The sequence below is a fragment of the Gracilinanus agilis genome, chromosome 3 (genome assembly GCF_016433145.1).
Source record: "Gracilinanus agilis isolate LMUSP501 chromosome 3, AgileGrace, whole genome shotgun sequence".
Classification (NCBI taxonomy): Eukaryota; Metazoa; Chordata; class Mammalia; order Didelphimorphia; family Didelphidae; genus Gracilinanus; species Gracilinanus agilis.
In genome coordinates this window covers 462,476,932-462,486,578 of record NC_058132.1, presented here as the reverse complement: position 1 = coordinate 462,486,578, position 9,647 = coordinate 462,476,932, and the positions used below count along the sequence as shown (strand labels likewise).

The window sequence follows — 9,647 nt, the reverse complement described above, 5'->3', positions numbered from 1 at the left end:
GAGAGAGAGAGAGAGAGAGAGAGAGAGAGAGAGAGAGAAGGGGAGGTGGAGGAGGGAGGAGAAGGAGGGAGAAAGGATGCAGAGAAATTGAAACTAGATTCTCTCCTCATTTCAATGGGATGTTTTTGCAGGAATACAAGGGCAGTTCAGAAGGGCTTGTCTCCATAGGGGAAAAAATATCTCTCTTCCACATGGATCTACTAACAGTAACTAGCCTCTAACTGTGCTGACTTTCCTTATTAGGAATCAGTTAAAGAATGTTGGAAGCCTCTGGTAAAATCCCTCGGAGCATGGTAAAGAACATTTGACATTTCCTCTGTCTTGAGATTTTCACTCAGTTTTCCAGTTGTACTTGAAAGCTATTCTATCCATTTTTTCTACCATGATTCCAAGCATAAACAATAACAACATGCCTCCCCCACCTCTTTTATATTGAAGCACAAACACATGGGATGAATTGTTTGTTCCTCATGGAACAACAGTCCTGGAAAAGGAGTTCATTTCCTAAACAGAGTTTGTCATGGTCAGGGTGAATATAATGATATGGCTATGTTTAAAGGGGAGGAGGGAAATCTAGTGAAGAGGACGAGAAGAGAGATTACAAACTCTGAACAAGCAATTATGTTGATCATAGTCACTCTCCACATGGCACATTACCAAATAATAAGTCTAAATGACATCTTTGTTTCCCATTTGATTTGAATTTATAGTTCTATCTCCATTTCCTAAACTAACTCTCCTTACAAAAGAATCGTTGTGATTACAATTCACAAAACAAACAGAAAAATGATTTAGCAAAATCCTGCTGATATGACACTGAAGAAGCTAATATTCTTTAAAACATAAAATCATCGAGATGAATAGTTACTTGATATAAGCCACACTCTCCAGCTGTAGTCTTTTGCATTTGTTTCACATAAAGAATGGGAAAAAAACCCAACAAATGCTATGAGATAGTGTTGCCATAGTAAACCCAATTAAACATTAATGAGTCTCAGAATGTAATCAATTTTGTTTCAAAGAATAGTTCAGGTCAAATCCTGTTATAGCAAATACTATTGGAACAACAAAAACAAAAACAAAAAAAAATCCCTGTACTATGAACTCACTTCCTAACCACAGCACTTCCTTACTTCAAATAATATTGGATACACAAAGTTCTAGTACATCCAAAGTACTGAATAGTCCCATGAAGTTCTTTGTGATAGTATTTGACTTGTGATTATGTATTGCTCTTTCTTTCCTACTCCCACCTTCTCCACCCAAATCTCCTTATTATTAAGTCTAAGTTCACATTAGAGTGAACATATTTCATTATTAGAGCCCTACTAGTGCTGGACAGTATGTGTCATCTTTGAGGACAACTTTACTAAGGTTGGAAGACTCGCCACCAGGTTGGTTGAGGGTAGGTGAATGCTTTAGTCACAGACATCATAAACAATTGGTTAAGTTGGAGGGGATTTTATACCATTGATGGTGGTATAAAAGTGAAGAACAATATTTTCAAAATCCCTAATTATAACAACTAATATTCTGTTTGCCCTACAACAAATCCTTTGTGGTAGGAAATATAAGTATATAGTCCATATTTACAGACGAGAAAAGTAAGGCTTAAAGAAGTTCAGAGACTTTTTATTGGTCACTTTGGGATATATGTGAAAAAATTATTTGATCCCAGGTTTCCCTACTATAAATCTAGAATTTTTCCTAATGCACAATTCTGACTTTACATGTGATTTATTCATCCTATACTAAGATGTCGGTGAGGAAAAACAAATTTTCTCACAGGGTTGATTACTTCATAAACACAAATGGTCAAGAAATTAAATGCCTCTCTCTTCTTGTCTCAATATTAATCGATTAATAATCATTTATTATATTCCTACTCTGTGGTAAAGCATTAAATTTAGTGCTCTGGGGAATACAGGGTACCTTAAGGCATAATTAATGTCTTCATTGAACTTGCAATCTAGTTGGAGAAACAAGATACAGTTGTATATATATGACCGACAAATCAAGGCAATAAAACATTATTTGTCAAATGAGTGTTTCAGACAATAAGCAACACTCAAATTATAAAAGGGAAAAACATCCTGATGGCTAACAGATTTGATGAAGGCAATCTCTAATCATTTTCAAAAAGCAAAAAAAAAAGTATAAAATAGTGGCTGCCCTCAAGAAGTTTGCAAAGAAGTAGGAAACAGGTACAAGAATAGTCATGATATAAGTTATAATATGACAACCATAGATATCAATTTTGAAGCATTCTGACCTAAAAATATACTTCAATGTCAAATAACATTTCCCATAAATAGGACAATTTCTTCAAATTAATAGTTGTGGGAGACTGTAGCCTCACCAAGTCTTGTGAAACCCATCGTCTGTTTTAAAAATGGTGCCAAGTCAGGTCCTTAGAGGATATGCAAAAATGGAAAAGAAGTGCCTCCTGGGAGTTCTTTGGATGTTTTGGACAGATGAGTCTAAGCTAGATAAACAAAAAGTGAAGATAAGGAATTCCCTCAAATGTTTTCTTCCTTGACTTAAGTATCAACTATGTGAGTTTTACTAAAAAACAGGCCAAGAAATTCACCCAAATAACCTTGAAAAAAGAATTATGCACAGACGTGAGCACATGTGCACAAATATATACAATTTGTACATATAAATATATGTTGAAGTTAATTAAATGTATAATCCAGGAAACAACTCTGCTCAACAGAACTCTGCAGGGGAGATAATAGGGGAGGGAAGGGAGACAGACAGACAGACAGACAGACAGATAGAATTTTTCTCCCTCAACTCCTCATTCATCAACAATACCATCCTAGCCTTTCATAGGTGGAGGATCTCTAATTCGTCGCCAAATTTGAGTCTTCAAATCAATTCCACCTCCAATGTCTCATGTGATCAAACACTTAACTTTATCATTTCTGGTTACCAATATTAATCTGGGTGAATGAGCTCAGAGCACATTACAAGATTAATTTAAACTAATTTCAACCAAATAGCCATGGTCAAAACCTTCACAGCTATTGAAACACAGAGACATTTTTGATCGTTTTGGAAAATCGATATCATTTTGTAAGCAAATAAAATACAAAAAAATTAAGTCTAATTTGTTTTTGGAAATATCCATCACCAAAAAGTTGTGGCAGAAAGAGCTCTGGATTTGGACTCAGAAAATATGAGTTCAAATGGAAGTTCTGGTTTTACTATGTGACCCTGTGCAAGTCATTTTACTTCTCTGGGGACCAGTTTATTTATAAAACAAACTATACAATTTCTAAGAGGTGCATACTATACATCCTCTAAGTTCCTTCTCTTTCTAAATTCTGTGAATCTAAATATTTTTGATGCATGTACAATTTTGCATTTAATAATTCAGAGGGGAAATATTTTCTAGCTTTTATTTTTTTCCTCACAAGATTTCTGTTTTTCCTCACAAGGATAAAACACCAGGGCTTTGAAGATCATGGTTTGGGAAAGCAAGAAATGCTGAAATTTTCCAAGTTTTTGGGTAGATGAGACTAACATTGTTTTAGGTATATAAAATATAATTTTAGGGAATTTTAGTATGAGTTCTCCCAACGTTTCACTTAAGCAAAAGGGGTTCACCACTGTGGAAAAGATTCAGAACTACTGTACTAAATTAAACTGGATAGATTGTAGAGCTAAAAAAGCACAGTATATCTTCAGTAGACCACCTACTAAGAGGTACAGTTAGCTAGGTAGCCCAGTGAGTAGAGAGAGCCTTGTATTTGGAGTCAAAAAGATCTGAGTTCAAAGTTAACTTCAAACACTTTGTAGCTGTGTGATCCTGGCCAACCCATTTAACCTCTGTCTGCCTCAGTTCCTATCTGTAAAATGAGCTGGAGAAGGAAATGGCAAATCACTCCAGGATCTTTGCCAAGAAAACCCCAAATGGGTTCATGAAGAGTTGGACACAACTGAAAATTAACTGAAGAACGACAACTGTATAAATGTTAGCTATTATACTTTAATGAGGCAAATTAATTTTGCTTATTTAATTTCTATAGTCCTTAAGCTCAATGATAAGGGTATAGAAGATATAATGTATATTAAGTATGAAGTATAGCCAAGTACAAACATGAAGAGCTACAGTGGTTTAGCTATCAGATAAACTCTTTTCAGTGTCCCCACCACTTATTAATGCATTGGTAGATTCACTTCAACAAACCCAACCACAGGAGGAAAGTATCTAAAAGATACTGACATGCTTAAATAGCAATGCCAGAAACTGGAGAATCAAATCCAAAATCAGATAGTTCCTATTCAGCAGGAAATAAACCAAGCCCCGAGGTTAGATGAATATCTTATTTACATAGAAGAAAAAAAAAACTCAATATTTAAAATTACTGGACAACAAAGGCAGTTACAAGTTAGAATTCATAGAGGAATAAAAAATTATCCTCTTTTCATATTCTATCCCATTTCAGTAATCATTCTCTCTTTGGTTATTAAAGTCATTCATTTATATTTTAACATTTTGAAAAATATTATTCTTGCCAAAGCTATATATGCAAAAATCTCTACCCAAATGTGAGTATCTTTCTTTTGTAAAGTCAGCCAATCAAGAAGGATTTGTTAAGTATGCCTAGTATGTGGCAAAGAGGCAGTTAGGTTGCTCAGTGGTTAGAGCACTGAGCCTGGAATCAGGAAGAGCTGGTCCAAATCTGGCCATGATATTTATTAACTGTATGACCCTGGGCAAGTCACTTAACCCTGTTTGCTTCAGTTTCCTCATCTGTAAAATAATCCTGAGAAAGAAATGGAAAACCATTCCAGTCTCTTTGCCAAGAAAACCCCCATGGGGTCACAAAGAGTTGATCACAACTGAAATAAGTGAACTACCATAATAAAAATATGTTAAGCATTTTGCTAGGGGCTTGCTTGAGGATTAAAGGGAAAAACCCCCCACAGATCAGTATGTGACTTTAAGGAGCTTATTTTTCCTGGAGGGTGGGGAGTGATGGTGATGGGTGGGAGCAGGGGGAATGGTTTATACACAGATAACTATAACTTTTTTAAAAATGAGGGTTACTGACAACTGGGAGATCAAGAATGGCCACTTGTTTATGACCCTGAGCAAGTCACTTAACCCCAATTGCCCTTATTCTTGTTCTGTTTTAGAACTGAGAGAAGGTAAGGGTTAAAAAAAAATGTATGAGGTAAGACTTGGGCAGAGGCTTGGAGCCAGAGACTAGGGAACCCAGTAAAGCCAGAGGTAAGAAGGAAAAAGTATTCCAGGCATGAGGTGCAAAGGTGCAGGGAATGAAAGCCATGGATGGAGGAGAAACATTAAAAGGTCAAAATGGCAAACATCAAAGAGTTGTTGTTCAGTCATGTCCAATTTTTCATGACCCCATTTGGGGTTCCCTTGGCAGAGATCCCAAGGTGGTTTTACATTTTTATTTCTCCAGTCTTCTGACAGAGGAGGAAACTGAAGCAAGTGAGGTTAATTGAAACCTGGTGTCAACATAGTTGGGGAGTGTCTGAAGCTGATTCGAACTCATAAAGATAAGTCTTTCTGATTCCTAGAGGTCAGTGCTGTCTCCACAGCACCACCTAGCTGTCGCATTTATGGGAAGCTAGACTGAGGCCAGATTGCATGAAGTTTTAAATGTCAAACAAGTTTTATCCTAGAGATAACAATGTGACACTTATACTTCATCTGTCAGAGTGACATGGTCAGGCTTGTTCTTTAGGAATATCAATTGGGTAACTATATTTACAATGCTAATAGCTCACATTTACATAGCTCTTTAAGGTTTAGAAAGAGCTTTGCAAATAGTATTTCATTTGATCCTCATAACAACCCTGGGAGATAGGGGCTCTTATTATCCTCATTTTACAGAAAAGGAAACTGAGGCAGACAGAAGGTAAGTGGCTGACTCAGTCATGCAGTTTATAAGTATCTCAGGCTAGTTTTGAACTCAGGTTTTCCTGACTCGAGCTCCAGCACTCTATCCACTGTACCACCTAGCTTCCTGAATGGAAGATGAATTGGGTCATCCATTCAGAGGCTAGTGCAAGAATCCAGATGAGGGAAAATGGGGGCCTGAACTAAAGCGGGGAATGTGGGAGATAGAAAGATGTTGAAAAAAGGATTTTACAATATTAGTATTTAATTCATTGCCTTTGTGGGTAGAGATAAAGGAGAGTAAAGAGTTAAGAATAATTCGGGGCTTGCAAACTTGAGTAAATGAAAAGATAGCAGTCCCTAGGAATAGGGAAGTTAGGAGGCAGGGTGAGTTTAGGGACAAACATGAGTTCTGTTTTAGATATGTTGATTTTGAGATGCCTACAGGGCATACAAGGAAATATAATCTGCTGAAAATTTAATTTGGTCAACAGGAAAATATATTAGATCATGGTCTACTTAGACCTAGAAGGGACTTTAGATTTTCTCTAGGCCAGGGGTTCTTAACCTGGGGTCCATGAATCCCCAAAGGGTTTGTGGATAAATTTCAGAAAGTCTCTGAACTTGGATGGGAAAATAATTGCATCTTTATTTCCCCTAACTTTTGTTTTCTTTTGTAATTCTATGCATTTTATTTTATGCATTTAAAAACATTATTCTGAGAAGGGATCAGTAAATTTCACCAGACTGCCAAAGCGGTCTATGACCAAAAAAAAAAAAAAAAAAGGTTATGAATCTTTGATCTAATCCTAATATAGCCTCTTCATTTTACCAACAAAAACACTGAAGCCAGAGGAGGTTGAACAACTTGCCTATGCTCTTACCTACTAGTTAATGGCAAAACTCTTGGCCCAGAGATGGGAAGGTGGGGGTCAGACAACGAGTCAAAAAAGAGATTACAAGGAACCCTCTATTGGCACTAGTTGCTGCTGACACTGATTGGCAACTCTATTATCTATACACAATTCTAGGTCGCAGTTCCAGGATGAAGAAGAACACTTGAAATCAGTCACAAAGGATCATGGATCTATGGGCTTAAAACTCATTCCTGAGTCTAGTTGTTTCTCCCTAACTCATTGGTTTATTTTGTTTATGTACTCAGCTATGTGCAAATTGATAACTTCCAAATCTTTTTCTCTGACTCACATTTAGTAGACTTTACTCGGTGAATGGTACTACTTAAAATACTGTGTTCATGTATTCTATTAATACAAGGAGAAGATGATCCTTATCCCCAGGAAATAATTCTGAGTGAACATTCCAACCTTTACCCCCCCCCCCAAATAGGTGGGGGGGGACTTTAATTAGTTTTAGTTGTTCAAAGAAATAGTTGAAATTTATGTAGTACTTAATTTCTTTATTAATGTGTTCCAAAACATATATAGCATTATAGTAAAGCAGTTTTATATTTTTAAAAAAACTGAAAATCTATCACTTAATCAACTAGCATTTATTAAGGTACCATATGGCAGGTGATATAAAGGGGGGGGAAAAAGAAATAGGTCATGGCCTCAAGGAGTTTCCATTCTGCTGAGAAAAACAACATGAATACATACCTATTCTGTGTGTGCCTGTGTTTATAAATTCATGGGGTGGAAAGCAGGGAATACTAATAACTGGGGAAGTTAGGAGAGTCACCATGTAGGAGGGGGCAATAGAGCTGAGCTTTTAAGGAAGCTAGAGGAGGGAAAATCAAGATACTTTTGACAATCTGTATAGAAACAATTTTAGAAACAAAATTAATCAGAATGAAATGATATATAGTAGAGGGTTCAGGATGGCTGAGGTTGTGGGCCAATTTGTGGCAGGTACCCAGTACTATCTAGTGTGGCACACTGACTTCAGCATCATCACTTTTCTAGTTGGTACAATACCCCCTATACTCCATTAACTTTGTTTTCTTTGCCACTTGATTTTTTTTCCTCTTATGCCACAGGTATTGTGTGGGAAGAAGCTCTCAGTTGATATCTGAGAGACTGCCAATTTAAATTTAACACGTAGGCAGAACCAAGATATTAGGAGTACAGATCAGGTCCCAGCTCTCTCAACATTCTCCTCTAGACAACTTTAAAATAATGCCTCAAATCATATTTTGGAGTGGCAGTCAACAACAGGTGAGCAGGATTCATTTTCCCTAAGAATATAGGAAGTCCATAGGAGACTGTGATACTGGAGTGGGCATAGTCTCAGAGAATGGCAAGAGCACCAGTAATGGACCTTGGAGGTAGCAAGGACAGCAGGTCCAGCAGCTTTTGCAACTCTCAGGTCAGAGATATTAAGGGAGTTGGATGACAAATCAGAAAGCAAATACTAAGGATGTTAGATATATTTGGAGCTGATTTGTAACTTTATTATTCACACACAATTCTGGGGCAGAGAAGAGTACTTGTGACCAATCACAATGGATCATGGGCTCTGGTCAGTTTCATATTTGAACTGGCAAGATACCAGTGGCCCTATATGGATAAAGACCAGAGTGTAGACCAGGAGAGCAATGACCACACCTTTCCCAGTATAACACCACCTTGGAAGAATGAAAATCTTACAAACTTCAAGAACTAGCCCTGAAAAGAGTAGCACAAATAGCTTAAAACTTGGCATAGTACCTACCCACCTTGAGGTATGTAGGGTCCATCTTTAACATAAAATTCAAAGTGAAGAAATAGGCTGGATAAAATGAGCAAAAAACAACAATAACAAAAACTTAATCATAAAAATCTACTGTGGTGTCAGGGATGAATAAGACAAACTCAGAAGATAACAATGAAAATAGCTACAAGCAAAGCCTCAAAGAAAAATGATATTTGCACTAAAATCCAGCAATAATTCTTGGAAGTCTTAGAGAAGAGTAATAGAGGAAAATGGGAAAAGAAATTAAAGTAATGCAAAAAAAAATCATAGGAAAAGAATTAAAAGATTGGTAAAAGAGGCACAAAATAATGAAGAAAATATCACTTTAAAAAACGAAATTGGCAGTGCAATGATCCATAACAATTCTGAGGGACTTATGGAAAAGAACACTACTCACATTCAGAGGAAGAACTACAGGAGAGGAAACACAGAAGAAAAGCAACTTCTTGAACACATGGGTTGAGGCAGACATGATTGGGGATGTAGACAACTATCAACAATTTGGAAATAAGTCTTGATCAATGACACTAGTTAAAACCAAAATGCACATCGGCTATGGGGGGAGGGGAAGCGGGGAGGGGAGTGAAGGGGAAAGTAAGAACATCAATCATGTAACCATGATAACTTTTCCAAAAAAAATAAAAATTATTTAAAAAAAAAACAAAATTGCTCTAATGGTAATATAGGCACAAAAATCCAATGGAAAAAAAATGGCCTAAACAATAGAATTTGCCACATGGAAAAAGAGATACAAAAACTCACTAAAGGAAATAATTCTTAAACATTGGCTTTGAGCAAGTGGAAACTAATGACTCCATGAGATCTCAAGAAACAATAAAACAAAGTTAAAAGAAGATGTAAAATATGTCACTGGAAACACTTAACCTAGAAAATAGATGGATGAGAGATAATTAAGAATTTTTAGACTACCTGAAAGCCCATCAAAAAAAAAAACTATCCCAATATCTTAGATCCAGAGGTTGAAATAGAAATCGAAAGAATCCATCTATCATTTGCTGAAAGAGATCACAAATGAAAACTCCTAAAAATATTATAGCCAAATTCTCTCAGTTCA

The 9,647-nt window shown here is 36.4% G+C and overlaps 1 protein-coding gene across 2 annotated transcripts in view; it reads right to left on the bottom strand.

Annotated features, from left to right (window-relative positions):
• Positions 1-9,647, bottom strand: part of ARHGAP6 (Rho GTPase activating protein 6) — a 675,366-nt gene that overhangs the window by 149,102 nt on the left and 516,617 nt on the right. The window lies entirely within an intron of this gene.